General features: G+C 40.1%; 1 long non-coding RNA gene across 1 annotated transcript in view; it reads right to left on the bottom strand.

The window, feature by feature from the left end:
- Positions 1–1,169: 1,169 nt before the first annotated feature.
- The window catches only part of LOC113252518 (uncharacterized), a 512,658-nt gene continuing 488,925 nt past the window's right edge, over positions 1,170–24,902 (bottom strand). The window contains exons 7-8 of the long non-coding RNA XR_008960202.1: positions 4,503–4,585; positions 1,170–4,394 (exon numbers count right to left, since the gene is read on the bottom strand). This is a non-coding gene — a long non-coding RNA (uncharacterized LOC113252518). The remainder of the gene's footprint in view (positions 4,395–4,502; positions 4,586–24,902) is intronic.

Here is a 24,902-nt window from a genome sequence, read left to right on the forward strand (position 1 = left end):
ACATCTCTCAGTGGTTTCTCCCATAAGCCAAATTAAATGTTGGCATTTAATCTCATTTAAGTCAATTTACAAAAAGCAATTGTACAAAAACATCCATGTAAACAGAATGTAAGTGCTTTTCTGCATGTGCAGTAACTAAAGCCAGCAGGAAACAAGCTGTAGGTCCATTGGCAGGGGAAAGGAGGAGGAAGTGACAGCACCTCCACATGACAGGGCTGCTGAGGCCATCAGAAAGAACGAAGGAGCCCCTCAGACTCTGGCGCAAAACGATGCCCATGATCAGTTACTGAGGAGGATAGCCAAGTGCCAGACCCAGATTGCACAGACATGCTAAACATCTCTCCTGCAAAGGAGAGCAGAAACTTTCTCTTTTACACATTTAGTGCTATCTTCATTTTTTTTAAAAAATCAAGTCAATATTTTTCCAATGAAAGTAATCTTTTGGATTGTTGTGAAGGGTGTGTTTTTCTAATATAAAAGTAGCTATTCTGGTGAGAAATTTAAAATGGATACCTTTCGTATTAAGCTGTGGCCCTAAACTGAGGTGGGGGGTGGGGGGTGGTGTGTGTGCTGATTCCTCTTTGGAAGAAGGGCTTTTGTCTGCTTTCTGTGGTTCTGCCAATATATGGACAATTACAGTTATGATGATCCTTTTCCTACATTCTCTCACATTGAGAGAATTTGCAACTCTGCCTGGAAGGCCCAGAGGGGTCTTGCCCAAGATCATATTGCTGGATGCAGCAGAACCAACCCTCCAGTTAATACTGTCCGACCTTAAATCCCAAGACTGGCGATTGCCCAGAGTTGGTCCCATCCATTTAGATCTCTAAAATGGAGGTCAGAGAACCTTCCTGTGATCTGTTGGAAAAACTGGTAGCCATTCATTTTGTCTTAAGAGCATAAGTTCGAAAATCATACTTTGTGATTTTAAACTGCTCCCTAGCTGTTCAACTTTGTAAAAGTTGCTTAACATCTCTGTGATTTAGTTTTCTCAACTGTAAAATAGGGATGACAATTATGTCTACCCCTCAGGGTTATTGTGGAATTGAATGAACTAATATTTGCAGAGTAGTAGAGACAGTTTCTGGTACATAGTAAGAACCTAATAAATGGTAGCTGTATTTATTAATAATAATAAATTTTATAATCTTTAGCATATCATACTTCAGTTTTCTCATCTATAAAATGGGGCAGTAACACCAATTTCTTTTTCTTTTTAAGAATGTGTTCATGTCTTTGAGAGAGAGAGAGAGAGAAAACATGAGTGGGGGGAGGGGCTGAGGGAGAGGGAGAAGCAGACTCCCCGCTCAGTGGGGAGCCAGATGTGGGGCTGGATCCCAGAACTCTGGGATCATGACCTGAGCAGAAGGCAGATGCTTAATCAACTGAGCCACCCAGGTACCCTGGTAACACCAATTTCTTAGAGATCTTATGACAATTAAATGAGATAGTATACGTAAAGTGCTTGACATCAGGGAGAAGCATAAAATTTCTCAGGTGATTTTCCTCTCTGATTTTACTTAGTGGATGACCCTTATTGTGGAGGAGTAATGACATTTCTGTGAACTGGTTGTTGCCATTTATGAGGAGAGGACGCTCATATTGGCTTAAGGGTGACCTGGAGAATTATTTATGAGTCTGATAAAAAGAGCAGCAGAGAAAGAGGCCCAACATTCCCACAGCCAAATATTCCTGTGCCCTGAAGCATAAAGGATGAAGTGGAATAGGGCATTCAGAGAGCATTCTGGAAGCCCCTGGGAGACCATGAGGGCAGACAGATGGGGGAAGCAAGCCAGCATTTCATAGCCTGAAGAAAATCCTCCCAGACCTGGTGGAAGACACTTTGCTAATCCAACATATAACCACACAGAAAATCCAGGCATGTTTGTTGCAGGGGACAATGAACACAAGTCCTTCACTGCTAGGAATGGACTTAATGGGTAAGAAGTACAGTAGGGAAAATCAAAAGGCCCTTAAACATAACTGTAAAAAGTTGAGCTTTCAGTGTGAACTTCCCTGTGTGTTTTATATCTCAGGGAAGGAAATAATACAATATATGTTAAAGGGTAAAAATTCATCCAACTTCTAAGTAAAAATACAATCTGGGATGATTGTTTCCCATTTAAACCATATTTGCATTGACTGGCATAAATGAAAACAGTGATATTTTGATATTTCTAGAATTCTTGATTTCAGTGTTCTCTGATGTTTTGCTTTTCCCCCCTCCACCCTTCTGGCATTTTTTGACCTACCATTTAAAACCATATTTTAAGGGAAATACGCTTAGCCATGCTGAACTGTATCTTTTCTTCTTGGAAAGGCAATATAGCATAGTGGTTAAGAGTGTAGGGCTGCTGGTGTACTCAGCTGGGTTTGATTCCTGGCCCTATCATGTACTAGCGGTGTGACCCTGAAGAGGTTGTTTGCCCTCTCTGTGCTTTTGTTTTCTCATCTGTAAAATGAAGATAATAATAGTATGTCCCTCCTGGGTTTGTTGTGAGGATCAAATAGGATAATGTCTGAAATGTGCTCAGCATAGTACTTGATATACTGCATATGCTCAAGATACGATAATTATTATTTTTTGTCATTGTGATTTGATCATTATTATATGGCCCTAACAATCCTCTTGTGATGAAGTGGGAAGGTATCTTACCTGTGATATGAGCTCTGCAATTAATTTGGCTATTTCTTTGCTGCCTGGTTATGGGTCTTAGTGAGATTTTGTTACTCTTTTAGTTCCCCATCTGTAAAATAGAGATGATAACACCTTGCAAGAGTCTCGAGGGGATTAAATGAGATCATGTCTGTGGAATGCCTGGCCGAGAGTAAGTACTCAGCAAATGATAGTGTCATTATGGCTTCTTTCTAAAATACTCAGCATTTTACTCCCAGGTAAGAACATCCAATTTAGAAGTGCTTTTACTTTAGTTTGTTTTTATTTACTTTATAACTAGTGAATTCAAAAAACTTGATTACTTCAATACTGAAAAAAGCATGTTGGGTGATCAAGATAAATTCTGAAGCAAATGTATATTCTGATGCCTTCATCTGTAATGCATGTCTACAGGTAGTTGAAGTTTTTATTATTTAAAATCTTATTTGCCTCGTTTTACTTATAAGCTCAAATTTGTCTCTAGTATAGCTACTTGAAAGTAAGAAAATACCCCCCCCCCGCACACACACAAGCAAACCTTTAGTATACCTGTTTTCCACTGCTACAAGAGCAGCACCTTAACTGTGCTTTATATATATTAGATGCACAATGGAAGTCTGTTTGTTGAATAAACAAAATAACCTGTGAAATTCCCTTGTATCATGTCAAGTTTCTGTCTCTCCACTTTTCTGGCCTTTGTAGCTCCACATTACTGAGGAGTAGTGTATTTCCTGCTACTGTCTGGAGGGGCTGCAGTTCAAGCCAACAAGTGTGTTTTATCTCTGCCAAGGGCAGGAGGCTGACAGTCCATAATCGGGACACCTAGCAATAGCTCTGCTGTGTGACCTTGGGCAAACCACTCTCCCTCTCTGAACTTCTGCTTCCTCATCTGAAAAATGAAGCCCTGGATTCAATTACCTCATTGCACATCCTCCTTTATTCTGCTGATGGGGAGTAGGAGGCTTGACACAATGGAGACTTGGAGGCAGCCTTCATTTTGGAATTTGGGGATGCAGAGAGGGTCAGATAGACCTTTGTATGAAATCTGCTTTTGCAATTACCAGCTGTGCAAATGGGGACAGATTTCCTAACATTTTCAAGCCTCAGTTGTCCTCATCTGTAGAACAGGAATAATCAGACTGTCTTCCGAGAGCTGTTGCTAGGATGAAAGGAGACAGCGACCCTCTGGAACTCAGCTCGGAGCCTGGCATGGACAGAGCACTCGATAAATGGTGCCGTCATTATGTGTGTCTGCTTCTCTCCTGGCCAGATCCTTCTGTATTGAAGCTAACAGTCTCAGTTCTTTTCTTCAATCCTCTCCTGGGCTAATTAAGAGCAACCACCAGGAGGGACAATGCTGATGAAGCCAATAATATGAATTCGGTGTTTTTGGAATGTGCAATTAGGTCACTCGCTGCACACTGGCCCTTCTCCACGTGCTGCGGAGATACGGCATTTGATACCGGCATGAAGATCGGTTCCTTCCTCTCTCAAAGCTGGTTTTATTGATCCCCTGATTCTAATGGGGGCAGGGAAGGAAGGAGCAATGGGGAAATGTTAGCAAAGGAGGCGGTTGGATCCACTTGTCTTCACCCACAGAAGCAGTGGCTGCAGAAAAGATGGGAAAGAATCCAGGATTAACTGGAGCCTCTGGCGTTTTGATCCCTCTCTTCCAATCAGTTCCTAGCAGGTAGCCATTGTTTATTCTCCTCTTATCTTCCTTGATCAGAGGTCAGGCCTGTTTGCAGGGCAAAGATTAGAGAAGTGGCAGATAAGTGGCTGATATTGCTGGTAATAAATGAATATGAGCTTCAGGCCTGGTGTAATTAAAAATGTATAAACTCACATTTTATTCCTCCTTAAAAGTTTACAATCATCCTTTGGAATCCTTTTTGAACTGTCGTCCAACTTGCTTTTTAGTCATCTTTGCTGATAAGAAAGGGGAAAGAAACTTACGATCCAACAGAAGACACCCAGATTTGTGCGAAATCAAACCTCTTGTTTCAGGGAGGGCAGCGTGTAAAGCTTTTCCTTGGCGTCTGCAGGGCCACCAGGAAGAGGAAGATGGCAGAGTCAACTGCGTATCTACCTCTGCAGTTATCAAGCTGTGAGTCAGGGTCCTGCTAACTCCAGCATCGCAGGCCTAGTGCAGGAAGTAGGCTAAACCCACGAAACAAGCCCAGGCAGCTTCAAACGGGGAGTTATCAGTGCCTGGGCCAGGCTGCCATCAGCAGTGTGGAACCGGCATTTGCTCCGGTGCCAGAGGAAGTTCAGCTCAGCTTGGGACTTTCAGAGCATTGGCCTGCAAATGCCACCACTGTGTGCTCTTTGGGGTCTGAACTCTGCCATACAAGGAGATAGACTAAGTGTGGCCATGTCTCACCCAAACTGAAGGACTGTCAGAATTCCAGCAAAGGAAGAGCTTCTAATAGGTCAGGGGTAGGGAAAGGAAAGAGAACTGCCCAGGCACCAGGCACTATCTTAGCCACCCTGAACACTGTTGAGCTCAATCTTTGCGGCAGTGTTGAGAACGAGATTATTGCCCCCATTTTCTGGATGAGGAAACTGAGGCTCCTGGAGGTGTCTGGCTCTAGGTCTTGCTCATAAGGGGAGAAGCCCAGCCCTGCTCTGGCTTCTGCTCAGCCCCCATCCCTGCTCCCCTTGCAGCAATCACACAGGGGCAAGTGGGCTGGGATACTGCTGGGGCTGTTTGAGCCAGCTGAGCAACTCTCCTCATGGCACAGTTTCCAGAGGAGATGACAATCTTGGGCAGTGGCTCTGGCCCCACAAGGAAATCCCCTGCCTTGCCTTTCCAAGAAATTATTTTGGAAAGAGTGATAAAGTAGTTTCTTCCTGGTGGTAAGAGGGCTCGGCACCGAAGTGGTTACCAACCATTTTGTTCAACCAGACTATTTACAAGTAGTAACAGAGTATCTGTTTCCTGTCATCTCCATCATATATCTTAAGGCAGAGAGATTGGAAGCCCATTACGGTCTGATATCTAATCAATACACACCGTATTCCTACAGCAGGAAGTAAAAGAATAGGCCCTTGGGAACCAGAGTTCAAATTACTCTACTGTCGATTCCAGATAGCGGCTAATGATAGGCTGTGCTGGGGGTGGGGGATGGGTGGGGGTGGGGGAGAAGCGACCCTAGTTCAATGGGATAGTTAATTCGAAGACCACATATGCATTCATATTTGCCTCATTTTAAAACTACATGTAGTTCCTCAGAAGAAGGAACGACGGGCATGTTGGTGTCATGTGCTTCCTTCTGGCTTCAAAAGTGTTTGCTTTTCTTTGTGCAGTGCTAAAATATATTTTAGACATACACGCGCATTACATATAAGTTAGATATGTTTGGGTATCAAATTATACATCTGGGTACACATTTCTGTTATACTAAAGGAAGGCTAACAGAAATTAATCATATATATTCTCTTAACTTTTTAAATTTATATATATATAAAACTTTTTGTAATTTAATGAGTATTCGTGGAGTGCCTCTGCTTCTATGTACACAGTGCTGGTGACCTGCATGCAGCCTTGAGCAAGTCCTCCACACTGCTGACTTCGTGGGGCTTCCTCGTCAGTGGGGAAGACATCACTGCTTGGTCAGTGTTCAAGGTAGGTTAGCATGACCAAATAGAGTGCAGAGAGAGTTGTCATTTAGTGAACAGGGAAGAGGGTTGGAGTCACTGAGTTCTGCCTCTCCCACCTACTAACTCTGTGACCCTTTGAAAGTTACACAAACTCTCTGAGCTTCAGACACTCCACTTGTAAAATGGAAATACTACTACTCATCTCACAGGTTATTGTAAGGATAAAATAAAGTAAGAACGTGAATGTTTTCATCTCAGTGCACAGCCTAGAGTCATTCCTCAAAAAAGGTCAGCTGCCTTTCGTTTTTATGAAGCCAGGGAGCACCCACATGCTGTACTAGCCTTTGTGAGACCCTGAAAAGGAATCCTGTTACAAGGCTGCCTGTGTCGGTCATAAACCCCTTCTCCACTCCACTCTGTGAGGCTGAGGCTGAGGCTGAGGCTGGGGCTGGGGTTGGGCGCGTGGCATTTCTGCCTGCAGCTGGTTCCATGCTGGAACCTGCCAAGAGGGGGCGCTAGTGGCAGCCTGCAGGGCAAGGGCAGGAGAAGTGGTCGGCTTCCTTTTCTTGGCTGGCTGTTCCTCACAGCCTTATTTCACCTCAGCAGTGGAACTTCATCCCTGAAGTAGCTGTTGACTGTATGGCATTTTGAGAACTCCCACAAGCAACCTCATTGCACCCCCTCAGAGGGATGAACACCAACAGCCTTCTGGGGCTCAGCTCCGAGGGTCCCTCGCCTGAGCCACAGTTGGGAATCATCTGCTCCTCCACCACGCCAAACATCCCTAACATCTACCCAGCCCTGGGTGTTGTAGCCACCTCCTGCAAGCATTACTGCTGTGTGACCTCCGTGTGCCTGTTTCTGCCTGTTGAGTTTTCCAACGCCTGTGCAACCAATTCTTTCATTTTATTCTTCAGCTGGAACAGTGTGGTTTGTGTTTTCCTGACTGGACCTCTGCTGATGCAAGGGGTGAGGGCCAAAGGTGGGCATCGCCTTTCAAAGGAACTTCACGGTTTCTCTTACTCAATCTGAGAGAAGCTTACTTCTTCCCCAAGGACTTGAATGCAAAAGCAAACACACACACACACACACACACACACACACACACCAGTGACATACCTGTCTCAGGCCCTCTGTCTTCTAACCATAGGCTTTCAAACTCAGATTAGAAACTTCATCCAGTCTGATGTCTTCCTCGCCCTTTCAACAAACCCAAACTCTTAGCTGGAATAACTGACAAAACAAAACTTCTATGCATAATTGCGGGCTCACGTCAGGGAACTTTCTATTAGAAATTCCAAGTCTTAGCTCTGCTGGCCAAAAATGCCTTGTTACATTAAAACATTATCAAAATAATGAAGACAACATTTGAACTCAAACTATTTCTTCCTGTATGTGAGGTTTTGCACTGTCTTTAAAATGGAACAAAATGTCTTAACACATATGACAGAACCTGGTGCCTAGTGCACAGTAAAATATGAAACTTCATCTAGCCCTATTAAAACCTCGGGGTGTTGGTTATTGCATTTCTTTACTTAATTACTTTGATTTAGCCAAGATAGGATAGGAACTGAGAGCTTGTGGGCTTATTGTCAGTGCTTCCTCCACCATGACATTTTGGACTCCTGTGTGACTTGAATGGAATAATTGCTCACTGAAGAGTCAGTGTGTTTATTTCCATATCTGCACCACTCCCCCACAGGCAGCCTCAGCACCTAACCTTCCCAGGCCTCATCTCCCTCTCTATCTTACTCTGTGCTGTGCATTTCCCCTAGAATGCCTTTCCCTCCCCTGTGCTTATCCATACTCACCCATCCATTAAGACCCAAAGGTCACCCTTTAAGTGGAATCTTGCAGGCCTTGTCTTTAAGTTAGGATCAATCATATGCTGTCTTGTTTCAGTCTCAAATGATTCCAGGTTTATATATGTGTCTTCCCTACTCTCTAGGAGCCCAGTCCCATTAAGGAAAGGGTCTAGGCCTGAACCCAGTCCCATTAAGGAAAGGGTCTAGGCCTAACATTCTCTTTTGTCCTAAAAGAGCTGAGCACAACATTTCTATCTATGGAGGGTTTATTTGATCTAATTTATGTGAAAATGTTCTTTCAGAAATAAGAACTGGAAAATATAAAATTGAAAGGGAATCTCTAGATGAAATCACTTTTAAATTCTGAGAGTACAAATCCTACTGTCTCCCTCTTTGTTTTGGCTGCCAGTAAGCTCCCAGAGAAGTTTTGTGCTTAGTTTCTAAAGCGATCCCCAGTTCAAACCTTAGCAGGTTTGCTGCTAAAATTACAGTGCCTCCTTTCTGTTCCCTGCCCACCATTCTCCACTCAACCTATATACTGTCAACCCGTTTCATTTCCTGTATCTGGAACTTTAACCTCCATTTGACACTTTTATTATTTTATTGTATCTATGTTTATTACAAGCCTCAATTATATTTTGAAAATAAGGGAAATAAGAGGGGAAACCACCAAGCCCAAGATTGGATACATAAAAAGATAATCTGCATGTGAATGTTAATTCATGTACATATAATTTTTTTGTAGATGAGACCTTTCTACTCTAGCATTACTTCCTCAGTGCATAACTATTTAATTATTTTTAAAATAAAGGCTATTTTTCCAACATAAAATCAATTTCTCAATTTCCATTGAAAAGTTAGGAAAATACAAAAAAGTGAGAAGAAAGAAAAAAAATATCTTGTATCTTCTTACCATCTAAAGACACCCACAATGAGGACCCATAATATCTTTTCATGCTATTCTTGTACAGATGGCATAAAAGCAGTAATATGCACATGTATATATTTTCTGATTATCACTATTAAAACATACATTCCTGTATTTTTGCAAAACATTCACAATTTATCATTGTTATTAATTGTCAGAAAAATACCAGAATAAAACCTAATTCCAGATTTCCATTCCTGACTAATGTTAATTAACAAAGATCAGATTTATCCTCTTAACTTAAATAGTTAGAAGTATGTGTGTGTGTGTGTGTGTGTTTCTGTGTGTGTATATATACAACAGCTTTTAGACATTGGACAACAGGCACTCTAGGACTATGATTCCTGAAAAAAAGTAAATGGGTAAGGTAAATTCTATGATTTTAATAAGTTACGGACAAGTCAGTTACCAGGACAGACCAGAGATTGATAACCAAACAGATCCAACTCAGTCTTGCTGATTAAGAAGATAGAAGTCAGAGTTCAGGAAAACCTAGGTAACTAGAATCTGTGGGACAGAGTAAGATGACAAGAGAGGTGCGCAGAGAGAGCTTGGCAAATCTGCATCGGGACGCTCTGGATTCTTTGGCTGGGTATTAATTTGTACATGAGTGAGAGCAAATTACCCACAAGAGTAGTAGGCAGAAAAATTCCTGGAGCTCACATAGAACTGAGAATAGTTTGTCTTCCCACCAGCCAGAGAGAAAAGATTGTAATAAAATACAGGGCATTAAGTACAATTCTCAGAAGGTTATTGTCTTAGTAGTGGGGGTAAATTAGACTAAATGCTAATCATCAAAGCTTAAAAGTAAGCCTCAAAAGGATCCAACTAATTCTAAATAACTGCGAGTCAAAAATATAACAAAATGCAGTAATCAACAACATATTACAATGTTCTACATTCAATCAAAAGTGTCCAGATATACAAAAAAGCAGAAAATATGACCAAAAACCAGGAAAAAAAATTCAGTCAATAGAATCAGAACTTGAAATAAAAGTTATTCTAAGACACTTCTAAATATATCCCACATGTTCAAGAAGATAAAGGAAAATAAGAGCATGATGAATAGAGAAATGATATATATTTTTAAGAGACCCAAATGGAACTTGCAGACATGAAAAAATACAATATCTGAAATAAAAAATACTACATTAAGTGGGATTAACAGATTAGACACTGCAGAAGATAAAATTAATGATCTTACAGATAGAACAATAGAAAGTTAAAAAAAAAAGAAAGACAAGTGGGGAAAAAGCACAGAGAAAATAAACAGAGTCAGTGACGTCTGGTAAAAATAGAAAGTAGCCAAACATACAAGTAATTGGATTCCGAGAAGGAGGTGGAAGAAGCAGAAAAAAATATTTGATAAAACGATGTCTGAAAATCCTACAAATATGATGAAAACTAGAAGTCAACAGATTCAGGGAGCTAAACAAGCCACAAAGGGAATAAATTCAAAGAAAACCACACCAAGGTACATCAAAATCCAACTGATGATATTTGAAGATAAAAAGAAAATCTTAAGAGCATCCACAGAAATATTGCAAATTATGTACACAGGAACAAAGATAAAAATGACAGAAGAATCCTACTGATAATTATGTAAAATAAAATGGTAGGAGACAATAATTTGGATTTAAACAGATTAATGAAGAATGATGGAAATAGTAAATATATAAGTAAATATAAATTACTTTTTTCTTTCATTTAAAACACTCTTTAAAATCTAATTGACTATTTAAAGCAAAATAACAATTTACTGTGGGATTGAGTAGCTCTATAAAGATAAAATATATGACAAATAGCAAAAAGTTACGAGGTGGGAATTGATGCATACTGCTGTAAGGGTCTTCTACTATATATGAAGTGATACACTATTTGGAGGTGGACTGTAATAACTTACATATATATGTTGCATATATATGTAACATATATATAACTATATATAACTTCATAACTATATAACTAGAACAATATTTTTAAAAAGAGACAGAAAGAGCTAGAACAGTAAGCCATAGTGGAGATAAAACAACATTTTAAAATATTCAATTGGTTCAAAAGAAGGAAGAAAAGAAGGGAAAACAAGAAGAAAGAGGTATAAAATATAAAACAAATAACAAAATGATAGATTAAAACTCAATTATATCAATAATTACATTAAATATAAATGGTCTAAACACTTCCAATTAAAGTCAGAGACTGTCACGTTGTATCAAAAAGCAAGACCAATGTATTAACCAGGGTTCTCCAGAGAAACAAAACCAACAGAATATATATATAGAGAGAGATTTACTTTAAGGAATTGACTCATGCAATTCTGGGTCTGGCAAGTCCAAAATCCTCAGGGCAGGCCAATATTCTGGAGACACAAGGAGAAAATGATGTTGCAATCCTGAGTTGGAAGGCAACGTGGAAGCAGAATTACTTCTTCTTCTTCGGGGGGCCTCAGTCTATTCAGGCCTTGAGCTGATTGGATGAGGCTCACCCACATTAGGTAAATAAATCTGCTTTACTCATAGTCTACTGATTTAAATGTTAATCTCATCTAAAAATTACCTTTACAGGGGCACATGGGTGGCCCACTCAGTTAAATGTTTCTCTCTTTCCACTCAGGTAATGATCTCAGGGTAATTAAATCAAGCCATATGATGGGCTCCATACTCAGCAGGGAGTCTGTTTCTCTCCCTCTGACCCTCCCAGCTCATGTTCTCTCTCTTTCTCTCTCTCTCAAATAAATAGATGAATCCTCTTAAAAAATAAAAAATAAATAAAAATTACCTTTACAACAATATCTAGACTGCTATTTGACCAAACAATTCATACCATAGCTTAGCTGAAATGACACATAAAATTAACTATCATACTCAATTTTATGCTTCTGTAAGAATCCTGCTCTAGACACAAAAACAGATAGGTTTAAGTGAAAATATGGTAAAAGATATATCAAGCAAACACCAATCAAAAGAACGCTGAAGTGATTATATTAAAATCAAAACAAGTAATATTACCAGGGATAAAGATGGACGTTTCATATGCTCAAGGGGTCAATTTATCAAGAGGACATAACAATCCTAAATGCATGTGTACCTAATAGAGAGCTTCAAATTCCATGAAGAAAAATATGATAGGACTGAAATGAGGAACTGACAAAACCACAATTATATTTGGAGACTTCAAGACTCCTCTTTTAGTAAATGATAGAGGTGACAGAAAATCAGTAGGAATGTGGAAGACTCAAACAACATTATCAGCCAGTTTGACCTACTTGACATTTCTAGAACATTCCATCCATTAACAGCATAATATACATTCTTTTTCAATGCACATGGAATAGTCAGCAAGATAAATTATATTCTGGGCCATAAAACAGAATTCAGTTAATTTACCATAGTTAAAATCATGTAAAATATGTTCTTTGCTACAGTGGAATTAAACTACTAACTGATAACAGAAGAATATGGGGAAATCCCAAGACATTTGAAAATTAAACTTAAAACTATTAAATAATTCATTGATCAAAGAAGAAATCACATGAGAAATTAGATAGTAGTTTGAAATGAATGAAAATGAAAACACAAGATGTCAAAATCTGTGAGATGCAGCTTAAGCAGCACCTAGAGGGAAAATTACACCATTAAATAATTACATTAGATAAAAGAAAGGTCTCAAATCAGTGATCTTACCTTCCACCATAATAAATTAGAAGAAAAGCAAATTAAAACAAAAGAAGCTGAAGCAAGGAAATAATTAAGAAAAGAGCAATCATCAACAAAAATGGATCAAGAAAATAAATGAAACAAGAAGCAGAGTCTTAGAAAAGAGCTATGCAATTGATAAATCTTCAGACTGAACACACACACAAGCACACACAGACACACGAGAGACAGAAGAGCAGGGAGGAAAAAGACACATATTACTAATATCAAGTATCAAAAAAAAAAAAGAGATCACAATAGATTTTGCAGACATTAAAAGGACAATGAGGGAATATTACAAACAACTTAATTTCAATACATTTGATAACAGATAAAATTTACAAATCCCTTGAAAGATACCAAAACAACCAAAATTCCTTCAAGAATAAACAGACAACCAATATGGCTTATATCTATTAAAGAAGATGAATTTATAGCTAAGAACACCAAAATCATGAAAAATATAAGGAAAATAGTGAAAAAACAAATTTTTAGCAAAGTTCAGATTTTTACTATTCAAAAAAGAACTACTAAGAGTGGGAAAAATATCTGTAAAATACCTGATAAAAGAATTACAACCATAATATCAAACTAAGTCTTGCAGTTTAACAATAGACACCCAAACAACTCTGTAAAAAATTGGTAAAATATTTGGCAACTTCCACAAAGAAGAGAGGCAATTGGCAAATATGCACATAAAAATATACTCAACATGATTTGTTACTACAGAAATGCAAATTAAAATCACAAGAGATACAACTATACACACTAGAATGGCTGAAACTTAAAAGTCAGATACTACCAAATATTGGTGAGAATATGGAGTAGGTGGGGGTCTCTTTCAATTCTGGTGAGAATGAGAAATGGTACAGATTCTTTGGAAAGCCATTAGGCAGCTTTTTATAGTTAAATACATACTCATCATACCACCTTGGAACCCCAGTCCTAGGTATTTACCAAATGAAATCTTGTTTACACAAAGTACTGTAATGCTCATAAGAGCTTTATTTATTATAGCCTGTAACTAGGAACAACTCAAATGATTGTCTATGTGAATAGACAGATTGTGATAGATCCAGATAATGTAATATTACTCAGCAATAAAAAAGAACAGATTACTGTTACATTCAATAACAAGGTTAGATCTCTAAAGCATGCTAAGTCAAACTGGTAGGGCTAAAGACTACACACAGTGGATTCCATTTATACAAATTCCAGATACAGCACAAGTAAAGCCATGGAAAGTAAATTATGGTTTTCAGGGGCTGGGATGGGAGGAGGGAACTGACTGCAAAGGGGCATGAGGGAGTTTTGGGGGAGGCTGAAAAGGTCCTATACCTTGATTGTAAAAGTGGTTATATGCCTTGGATACATTTATCAAGACTCATTAATTATAATCTCAAAATTGGTGGATTTTTACTTTATGTAAATTTTGCCTCAATAAAGCTGATAATAAAAATAACAGTTGTCTTTGACACAGAAATATATAAAGAAGAAAAATAAATCCCATTATCTACTAATATTCAGTCATTACAGAATATATATAATGTACAATGTCTCTATCCCATGCCTAGTTACGGATTTTCTAGCAAAAATAGCATATTTTATATATGTATATGCATATATATACATCTATATAATGTGCATCTGTGCATATAGTAACATACATAAAATAACTTCGATTACTTAATATTTCATCAAGTTTACGGGCCACATTTTATTTAATCATATCCTAGTTATGGGAAATTTAAGTTTACCATATTTCTCCAACATAAAAGATGTGATACACATCTTTGCACATAAAAGACTTTTTTCAATATTTCGGGACTTAATTTATTTTAACATTAGCCAAAAAAAATGGTCTTTATAGAACTATGGATAAAATAATCCCTTTCTCTTCCTAGGAAGATATGGTTCAAACTATTTGGTTGCCTGAGCCACAGAGTTATCAGCAAATGATTAGGGAAAACAGTTGATGTTTCCCTCTGTTATGGGCCCCTATCGTCTATATGAAAATAATACCAGCTAACACTTAAGAAGTACTTACATGTGTCAGAAATGCTTCTAATTAAATCTTTGTATTAATTCACCCGATTTTTACACCAACCTATGAGGTAGGTACTTTCGACTATTTTGTAGATGAGGCAACTGACAGAGAGATGTTAAGCATCTTGTTCCAGGTAACACAGCTACTGAGTGACAGAGCTAGGATTTGGGCTCCTTCTAAGAAGCTTCCACCAGACTGCCTCTTGAAATGTGCTGTAGCTCCAGTAAGATAACTTCCAAATGGTGGCATTTTTAGAGGAAAATGATTCTCCTACCAACTTTGTCCTTCTTGTTTTTTTTCCCTTTCGCTGGGCATTGAAGAAAGTTTCCACATTACCCAGAAGACTTCGTGACAATGGGTTAAAATATAACAAGAGCTTAAATAATTAAAAGAATAATGTGCTACAGTCAAAATTTCAAGAAAAAAAAATGATCAAGCACCAGCACCTAATAAATCCCTTCAGCACTGGATTTTAAAAATGGGCCACATTGGAGGGCTGAAATAAATCTTTTGTGGGTTGAACACTGACATTTTCCTGCATCGTGATGCATCAGGAGACAAACAGCGTAAATCCTCTTGATTGGAATCGATGCTCTGTTTTGGGTGCACAGCTTACTTTCTGAGTTCTTCCCTATGATATACAAAACTTGTTTTAGAGTCCTGCTCCCCAGGCAGGACGTCCAACTGCCTGCTCTGCTTTGAAATGAACAGAGATGTTCCCAAGTGGCTGTGTGTTCATAAACCTCTTTCCCTTTCCCCTTTCTCCTGAGCTAATCTCATCCTTTCCATGGCTTTCCATACTTTATCTTCAAACAAAATCTCCAGCCCAAGTTCTTCCTGAGATGGTCAGACCTATGCATCTTCTAATCTTCTCATATCTCCTCTTGGAAGTCTAGAATCATCTTAAATTTTATGTAAGTCAGAAAGACCTCTTCATTTCCTTTTTCTGGCCCACCCTGGGTCCCTCCTATCAATTCTATCTCCTTAAGTGGCACTTCTGTGTATACCTTTTGCTCAGGCAACACGGAAAAAAACAGTAATTGGACCTGTCATTTCCCCTTCTTCACATCCAAACATGAACCCCATATATTATGCCTACTTCCATCTTCTTTAGTCTTAATCACCCTCCCCTCTTGCCTGGATCTCTGCAGTAGCCAACTGACTGATTGGCCACGTCCATTGTTCGCTCCCTACAAATCCATTCTCTCCTGGCAGCCCAAGTGATCTTTTTGAAACACAAATCTGACCATGTCACTCCATGGCTGAAACCTGTTGATGGACTCCTGTTGTTTGGAGGATAAAGTGAAAATCTATGGCATAGCCTGCAAGAGCCTATTTGCTCTGGCTCCTGACCTGCCCGGTAGCCTCACCTCACTCTCCTCTGCAGCCACAATGACCCATCTCTGCTTCCTTGGGCATACCAAATGCCTTTCTCTTCCAGGTGACACGCTTTCCTTGTCTCTCCAACTTGCCAATTCATACCCATCTCTTCACTCAGTTTAAATGCCCTTTCATCAAAGGAGTTTTCCCTGACCCACCCACATCCAGGCTAAGTGTCTCTATCCTCTCATGCGTTTCTGTACTTGGCTTATCGGTACCTGCCATATTGGCAATGATAAAGTCATTTTCACACCTTCTTACGGAATGCCTGACTCTGTCAGTGGACTTTAAGGTTCATGGGGTCAGGATCTATATCTTACTTGCTTTTTATTGTATCTCCAGAGCTAACCCAGAGACTGGCCACACAGAATGGTGTTCAGTAAATGCACATGGAATCAACAAAATCAAAAAAGCCTTTCTCTATACAGGCAGAAGTTAGAAACAGCCCTAATACTCATAACGGTTTCCATGTTGGCACAGAAGTCAGCATAGCCTTGTCAAATCCATGCCAGGACAGGACATCAGCTCACTGTCCTCTCCAGAGTCACCTCCTTCAAAGACCCTGACAGCCGGCTGGTGACATGCCACCCACAACCACCGGAGCTTCAACTCCCTCAGTGCCTGAGACCCTTCCGGGCAGGAGTACTCAGGCCCACCCCTCCTGTAAAAACTTAATCCAGAAAGAAAAAAAAAATAAAGCAAAACCAGAACAAGAAGCCTGACTTTATTACAGCTAAAACTGTTGGCTTAACTTCCCAAAATACCGTTGAATTTTCTTTCTGCATACAGCTGTGTTTATAGAAGGCAATATCATGTATGTAAATAAATTCAGATGCCGCTTGAGTTATTTTAAAACAATCAGTCTAACACTAATCAGCTTACTCAGAGACGTAATCTTACCCTAAAAAAGTGACAAATCAGTACACAGTGTGCAGAGTAAAATACATGGAGAATAAGTGGAATATAAATGTTAGAATGATGCCAGTGTCAGAATGTAGGGTTGGCCATTCCAGATGCATCAAAGGAATAGCCTTCAGCTTCACTCACCTCATCCCAGCTTCCTGGAGGGAGAAGGTGTACACGTGACATTATTGATAATTTTGTTCCCAATTCTCTAGCAAAATCACACCTTTCCCACCACCATGCTTATGCTGTTTCCTTTGCTGGGAATCTGTGGGACCTCCTAGCCTTCCAGAAAAACAGCGTCTGCTTCAAGGACCACCTCAAATACCCTCTCTTCTGCAGATTATATTGTCTTGCCTCATATTTATTTTTAGACCACCTTCCATAATAGAGATGATTCTGCTAATTCCTAAAAATTATTGAGCATTCACTGTGTGCCAGACATTCCCCAATACACCATATGTATATTCACTCAGTGAGTTCTAGCCCTATGAGATCCGATTATTGTCACCTCATTTGATAGATGAGGAAACTGACTCAAGCTCACACAGCTAGTAAATGCCTAAGTCAGGGATTCAACTCTTCCTTCTCTGCCCGTCGCTGCTACTTATCGATTGCCAGGCACCACGTTGCATGTTATGCTTATTTACAAGCATCTAAATTCAAAGAGAGAAATTTGGTTGTTTGAGAAATGTGGAAATTGAGGCCCGGGAGGGCAATGTAATTTGCTCTTCTCCTATTTCTCAGTTAATAAGGAATGAGGCTGGATCTAAACGTCCCTCTGTCTGCTTTCTTTTTAGCCAAAAACCCAGCAAAGCACTAGTTCAATTTCCCTCTGGTTATTTGTACAAATAACTCCGTCTTGAGGGCAATTGCCAGCACATGATAGTTGAGCAACAAAGTGGTTCTTTTCTGTTTTTATTGTTGCTGTTGTTTAATGGGCACCATGTGTGATGCAAAGGACATCCTTGGGTTTCTCTTGAAGATTTTACAATCTAGCTGAGGACAGATTAATGCCCATTGTCAGCGAGGGAATAAGTGAACGCTAAGACTTTTGTGCTTCATAACCTAATATGGCCTTCAGAAGAGGAAGACAGAAGGGCTCGAGGAGGCTGGTCGCTCCCTGGTGAGATGAACAGACCTGGATCACAATCCCAGCTCTCATCGGACCAGCTGGGTGACCTTGACCAAGTTTCTACACACCCCTGAGCCTTTGTTCCCTTACTTACAACATGAGAACAACCTCCTCCTTAATGTTCTGCACAGGAGTAAACGGGGCGAGTGGCAATGATGGCTGGTACTTGGTGGGCACAAATCAGCACCAATCCCTCCTTTTTCTTTCACTAAGTTTTCCCTGCTGCCAAGGCTAAGGGATGAAATAGGGCACTCCCCATTTCTCACGTGTGTTCCCTGTGTGTCTGGAAGGAAGCCCACTGCTCCCCACGTGAGAGACTCCAGGATTATCTCCTAGAACCTCCTGAAAGTCATTTCATTTTTTTATAGGGCACATTCATGTTTTTTGAACTTCACAACATGTCAGGGATTCTTCAGAATGAGCCAGCATACAGTACTTACTATAAATCAATCCTGGGAATTTTGAAAGCATGGGCCCAAGAGGATGGGAAGAACATTTATCAAAATGATTCTTCTATTATCATTACTATTATTGTTGTTATTATGGCTATTATTAAAACTAGTGTCTGAGATCATTATTATTTCTGAAACTACTACTAGGACTATTCCTACCATGACTAATACCACAACTCCAGCCACCCCACCATCATGTGTGGAACTCCTCCTGCACCCCTCACTGCTCCTAGAACTACCACCATTGCAGCTCCGTTCACCCTCCATCTTACTACAATTACCATCAACACTGACCTATTACACTTCCTCCTCCCCTGCTTACAATGAATAGTACAACTCCCACCACTACTCTGTTACAGCTCCTCCCCCTCCCACTACTCTTACTACCACTCCACTACTACCCTGCTAGTAATACTACTGCTAGAAGCTATTCCATTTTGGCTAATACATACTAGGTAGCAAGCATTGTGCTAAACACTTTATATGTATTTTTTACTTAACCACCATAGAAGTTCTGTGTTGCAGGTATTTCTGTTGTTCTCATCTGAAGGATAAGTAAATCGAGGCTTAGAGATTAAATGCGCATCCCACAGCCCTACCTTGGTAAATGGCAGGGCTCAGACTCACGCTATGTCTCTCTGATCCTCAGCCCTGTGCTCTAAGTTACCATGCTGCTTACAGACATCTCAGCTTGGACAATGTGTTTTTGATTTTTCCCTTTTTCCATGTTCTTGTGCAGGGAGATGGGAAGTCCACCCAGTAGGGAAGGACAATGACTGGACACAGAGCTTCAAGGTAAACAGGAAGCTCACACAAAGCACCCAGCCAGCCGGGTAAGCTTGTCTGCTGACCTTGGCCTTTGTCATCCTCCCTACATCCCTCCGAATGAGCAGTTCCACACCTGAGATGATCTATGCAATGACATTTCCAGGTAGGTTTTTGCTCGCACTTGGATGACCAGCAAGAGAACCACAGATGGGCTCACACAGACACACAGATCAAAGATGGTGGGTAATAAACATCTTATATTCACACAAAATCTTTGCTGCCTGGGTCCTCTTTGTCTGCCCTCTGCTCTCACCCATCTCCTGAAGTTGAACAGGCATATCCTGTTCATCCATGAAAAAAAAAAAAAGGACATTTTGAGCATCCCTAATTCTGTGGCACTTTATAAAAGCATGAGGGGCAAAACTACTAGAGGATGCATCCATTCACGCATCCAGTAAATACGTAGAAAGGACATAATTCATGCCAAGACAACAATGTCGAACAAGATGGAGCTTTCACCACTCTTGCAGCTATCCTTGCTCTCATGGAGACTGCTTTCTAGTGGGGAGATGATGAAAACAATAGGAAAAAAACAAAATCATCATACACTATGGTAAAAGCTAAGCTGGAAACAAATGATGATCACAGAAAGAAAAAGGACAGTCAGACCAACTATAGATAGGGTGGTAGGAAAGGCCTCTGAGAAGATTAACCATTTAAGTTGAGATTCGCAACTTAAGGAGCCAGCTAGAACACGTTTTCAGTACCGTATTGGGGACAGTATGTTGCAAAGCCTTCAAATTGGAAAAGAGGTTGATAAGTTCAGGAACTGAGAAAATCCAGGGTTCTAGAGCATAGAGACTGAGTGGAAAGTGGTATATGATGGGATGGGAAGGTGATATAGGTTTGTATGCTGGGGGGCATGGTCCAGTCGATAAAGAACACACAACGATGCAGGAAAGAGAAAGGATATCATGATGAAGATGAGTCATGGTGACTTTCTGGCCCTTGCCTCGGATTCATATCTCCTTGTTTGGAAACTGCTTCTGCTGCTCCATAAGCTTTGGGTGATGAAAGCTTGAGAGAGCACTGGTTAAATAAGGAACTGTCTGACTTGGAAGTCAATGATGCTAGAGAAGCTCCCCAAAGACCTTTATTAAAGTTGGCCATCAGACAAGCATATGCCAAGTGAGGTTCTCAAGACTTTTTTCTTCACTTTGCCTATAATCAAACTCAAGACTTTGATGTAGAAAAATCCAGTGAATCTCCTGGAACATAACAGATGCATAATCGATATTTGTAAATGAATAATGAATAAATTAAAAAATGAATAAATGTAGCCCCATCTGGTAGGGAGACTCAGGATGGGTATCATCATTCTAACTGGTAGGAAGTTGAGCTATAAAAGTTTGGGATAGGCTCTTTCAAGGTTTGGTGGGTTAGACACCAAGCCCTATTGGTCAGTTAAGCCAAGAAGGATCAAATAGGTACCAAGCCAAAGACACGAGTTCTAGAATGTTTCAACACGGAACCCTTAAGGTGTTGGTGATTTCATAATAAGCCTTTCTAACCCCTACTGTCCGAAATGAGCACACCAGGACCTGAAGTCAGAAGAGAGTCAGAGTTGGCCTGAGACAGAGAAGGGGAGCCATCTGTGCTCCTCTTTGGATCATACCTGTCACACTAGCCGCACCAAGACTTGTACTTTTGCAAGGCATAGAGCCTCCTCCATGATAAGGGTTCTCTTCACCTTCATCACGAGTTAGTACCACGGCTCCTTGAACATGCTGGGGCAGAACCCTCTACATCCCTGAAAAACTCACCCTTCCACATTCTTTTTTTTTGTAATAATATTTTTTTATTATATTATGTTAGTCACCATACAGTACATCCCTGGTTTTTTATATAAAGTTCCATGATTCATTAGTTCTTCACTGCCCACCTGTTCCTTTTTCAAAACACTTAGGGATAAGATGATTATTCTCCATTTCTCTATAGCTACCACATATTCTAGTTGAGGAGCAGGAAAAACAAAAACAAAAACAAATAAACAAATCTGGAATCTTTAATTCTGAAGGGAACCCTGTAAATTAGTTTGGATTAATGGAAAATGATGTTGATATTAGATGAATTCAGCAAGGACTGGAGAGTTGGGGGAAAAAAAAACAGTTTCCTAAGAACTCAAAAGTCAAAAATCTGACAACTCCTTCTGTCCTGTTTCTTATTCTGAAGGAAGGTGGGTATGAATAAGTGGATGCTAATGTCTAAGAGAGATGGGAGTGGGTTCTGGCCACAGTAGCACACTCAGGCTCCTGGGTGGGGAAGATATTCAGGGATAGGTTATGGATTCTTCCAGAAAAAAACCGTGATCATCACCAAAGACAACAGGCATCTCTCAACCAATAAGACATCCTATTGTGTGATTCTTCCTTTAAGTAAAAAAAGATGCCGATCAGTGGTTTGGTTTAGGGCACCATTGCCCGACATAGCTAATGATCAAAGGATGGGTATTGGCCTGACCACGGTCCATCCCTCATACCCTTCTTCCTTTCCTTATTCCCTCCCTCCTTTCCTTTCTTCCTCACCTCTTTTCTTTTAATTGAGGTGGTACCTGTTAGGATACCAACATGTACCCCAGTCCTGACATCCCTAGATCCATGTGATATGTAATTCTTTTCAATTCGAGGGGTTGTGCAGAATGCTGGCTCACTCAATGAGGAGTCCAGCATAATGATGAGGAGCATCACCTTTGGTCCTGGAGCTGAATGCTAATACCGGCTTTGCAACCTCAAGCCTGTCATTCCACCTCTTTGAGCCACCTGTCTCTTCATCTACAGCATGTCAAAAATGGTTGTATCAGGCGTGCCTGGGTGGCTCAGTTGGTTAAGCATCTGTCTTCAGCTCAGGTCAAGGTCCCAGGTTTCTGGGAATCCCTGCTCAGTGGGGAGTCGGCTTCTCCCTCTCTCTCTGCCCCTCCCCCCACTAGTAATCTCTTGCTCTCTCTCAAATAAATAAATAAAATCTTCAAAAAAGTGCTGCATCTATTTTGTAGGATTGTGAGGAGGAGGATTAAACAACAATCCCAAATAGTGTCAGAATAGTGTCAGGGTCACCACATTGACGTTGCTGAAGCTTAATCTTTGAGGGCTTTCTCTCCTGTAGGCCGTTCCTGAGACCCTGGAAGTATTTAATGTTCATAGTATTTGAAAGCTTGTTAAAATTTATCATTTGCAATCTTCTCTTTCTAAATAAATATGCACTTTCATACTGAATTTTGTATTTATAATATTGCATAATTTTTCTTAAGGAGAGTCCCCAAATTGCATAAGCTTCAGGCACACAGAACCCATAGAGTGTCCAGATCTCAGCTGCTGACATGTAGGGAGCATTCACTAAATGGTAGATGGCAGGGGTTCCACTGAATTTTTCAGAGCTTCTTAAGATTTTTCATATTGGGACTCCTGGGTGGTTCAGTCAGTTAAGCCTCAGATTCTTGGTTCAGTTCAGGTAGTGATCTCAGTGTGCTAAGATAGAGCCTGGCTCAGTGGGGAGTCTGCTTGAGATTCTCTCTCTCTCTCTCTCTGCCTCTCCTGCTTGTGTTCTCCCTCTCTCTCTCTCTCTCTAAAAACTAAATCTTAAAAAAAAGATTTTTCATATTAATAAGTTATAAATCATGGTGGCAATTAAAATGAAAATATATATCCTGATGCTGCTGCTGCTACTGATGATGATGATGATCAGTGATGTTGTTTACAAATATGCTCACTACTTCTACAGGAAGCCAAATAACTGGTAAAATTTTCATATCAGGCTCTTTCCAGTGCCTTATGGCTAGAGTCACAGAATTTCTCTAAAGCCCCTAAAATAAAAATAGATAATTCATGAACTGGCAGAGGGAGCAAGAGAAATGCTTCCTAACCATCAATGTCCGGTGAGTTATTTTTCCATAGATCAATCTATCTGGACTTTTCCATTAATAATACATGGCCCTTTGACAGCAGTTTCCTAGGGGCCCCGGAGCACCCCTCACCCACGCAGAAAACAGTCAGCTACTTGAGATCTCTCCATTGTTTCCCACAATTGGAGTCTGAGAGGCTGTCATCTGTCCCACTCTCCTCTATACTGTGGTCTCATTTTTCTGCAGTGTCCAACTCTGTAGATAACATTGGTAAAAAATGTGAATACTTCAGTGCACATTAGAATGCTCTTTGTTTGAATTCACTCCTACCCCATTTCTGTGCAAGGAGCCTGGTGAGGAGAAAGGCGTGAGCAAAGGGAAACAGCCAAGTTGCATATTTAAAATGCCATCAGTTTGATTTCTTTAATGCAATATGGTCATTTTTAATCTCGACCTGTTTGATAAATACCTGCATTTCAAGTAATTGTTCAGATTGTGTCTGTTTTTATTAGAACTTATTTGTCATTATTTGACGGTTGTTTCTAATCACATTTGTCATGTGTTCAGTCTCCTTTCTGAATACTGATAGCTCCTGGAATAGAAGTTTAGGAGGCACCATTCATTCCTCGAACACACACAGTGTGCCCACCACCCAGGATACCATTTTCTCGTCATTCAAAAATGCGGAAATGAATAGCAAAAATGAGTGGGAGGTTCATCTTTAGACACAGAAACTAGAATTGTTTGCAAGTTTTTGAAATCTTGAGGACAGATTTCTATGCAGTCAATTCCATCAATTGTGCAGTTGGGGAGTTTAGGTATTTGGGCATTTTGAACACAACACATTGACAAGTTTAGATTCAAAGTTGTCTACTGTATTGGTTCAGCCTGAATTCCTAGCACTGTGGGAAACTTGACATAGCCAAGTCATGTCATTCAACAAATAACCATCCGTCTGTTCATTCAGCAAATATTTAGTTATTTACAGTATCCATTCACTGGGATATTTATTCATTCAATAGATGTCTATTCATCCATTTATTTAACAAATAATTGTGTTTTCAATGGACATTTGTTAAATTTCTGCTGTATGTAAGACACGGGAATGGCTCATCTTGGCAGCTGCATTGTTCTCACTATGAGCCGATAAATCCCAGGAAAGGCCTCCTGTCTTCATGTCACCATCACAGAAAGGCCATAATCCTTGTTGCTTATGCCACATGGTCTGGCAGCCTTTGTGAGGTGGAAGAATGGGCATTTGCTATAGACTATGATGAGTTCCTCTGTTACTTTTTTTGTCTTCCAATGAACACGCAACAAGGGTCTTCTATATATACAAAGCTGTATACTAGGTGCTCAAAGTAAAAAGACAAAGAAGAATCAGCTCTACAAAACCTTTTGGAACCCAAACTTGAACGTAGGAGAGAGGTGGAGATGGACATGAATGAAGCTGAGTCTTGGGAACAGACCTCTGCGCCTGCTGCAGGAAGTAAGGCAAGCAGAAAAGAGCTCCAAGAACAAGCAGAATCAGCAAGCAGCCCACTCTGGCTACAGACATGGTATCCCCCCCCCCCCCAATGCAGAACTTAATTATCAAAGAAGTGAGGTGAGCACTTTCCCAACCATGAGCAG

Source organism: Ursus arctos, unplaced genomic scaffold (genome assembly GCF_023065955.2).
Source record: "Ursus arctos isolate Adak ecotype North America unplaced genomic scaffold, UrsArc2.0 scaffold_19, whole genome shotgun sequence".
Taxonomy (NCBI): Eukaryota; Metazoa; Chordata; class Mammalia; order Carnivora; family Ursidae; genus Ursus; species Ursus arctos.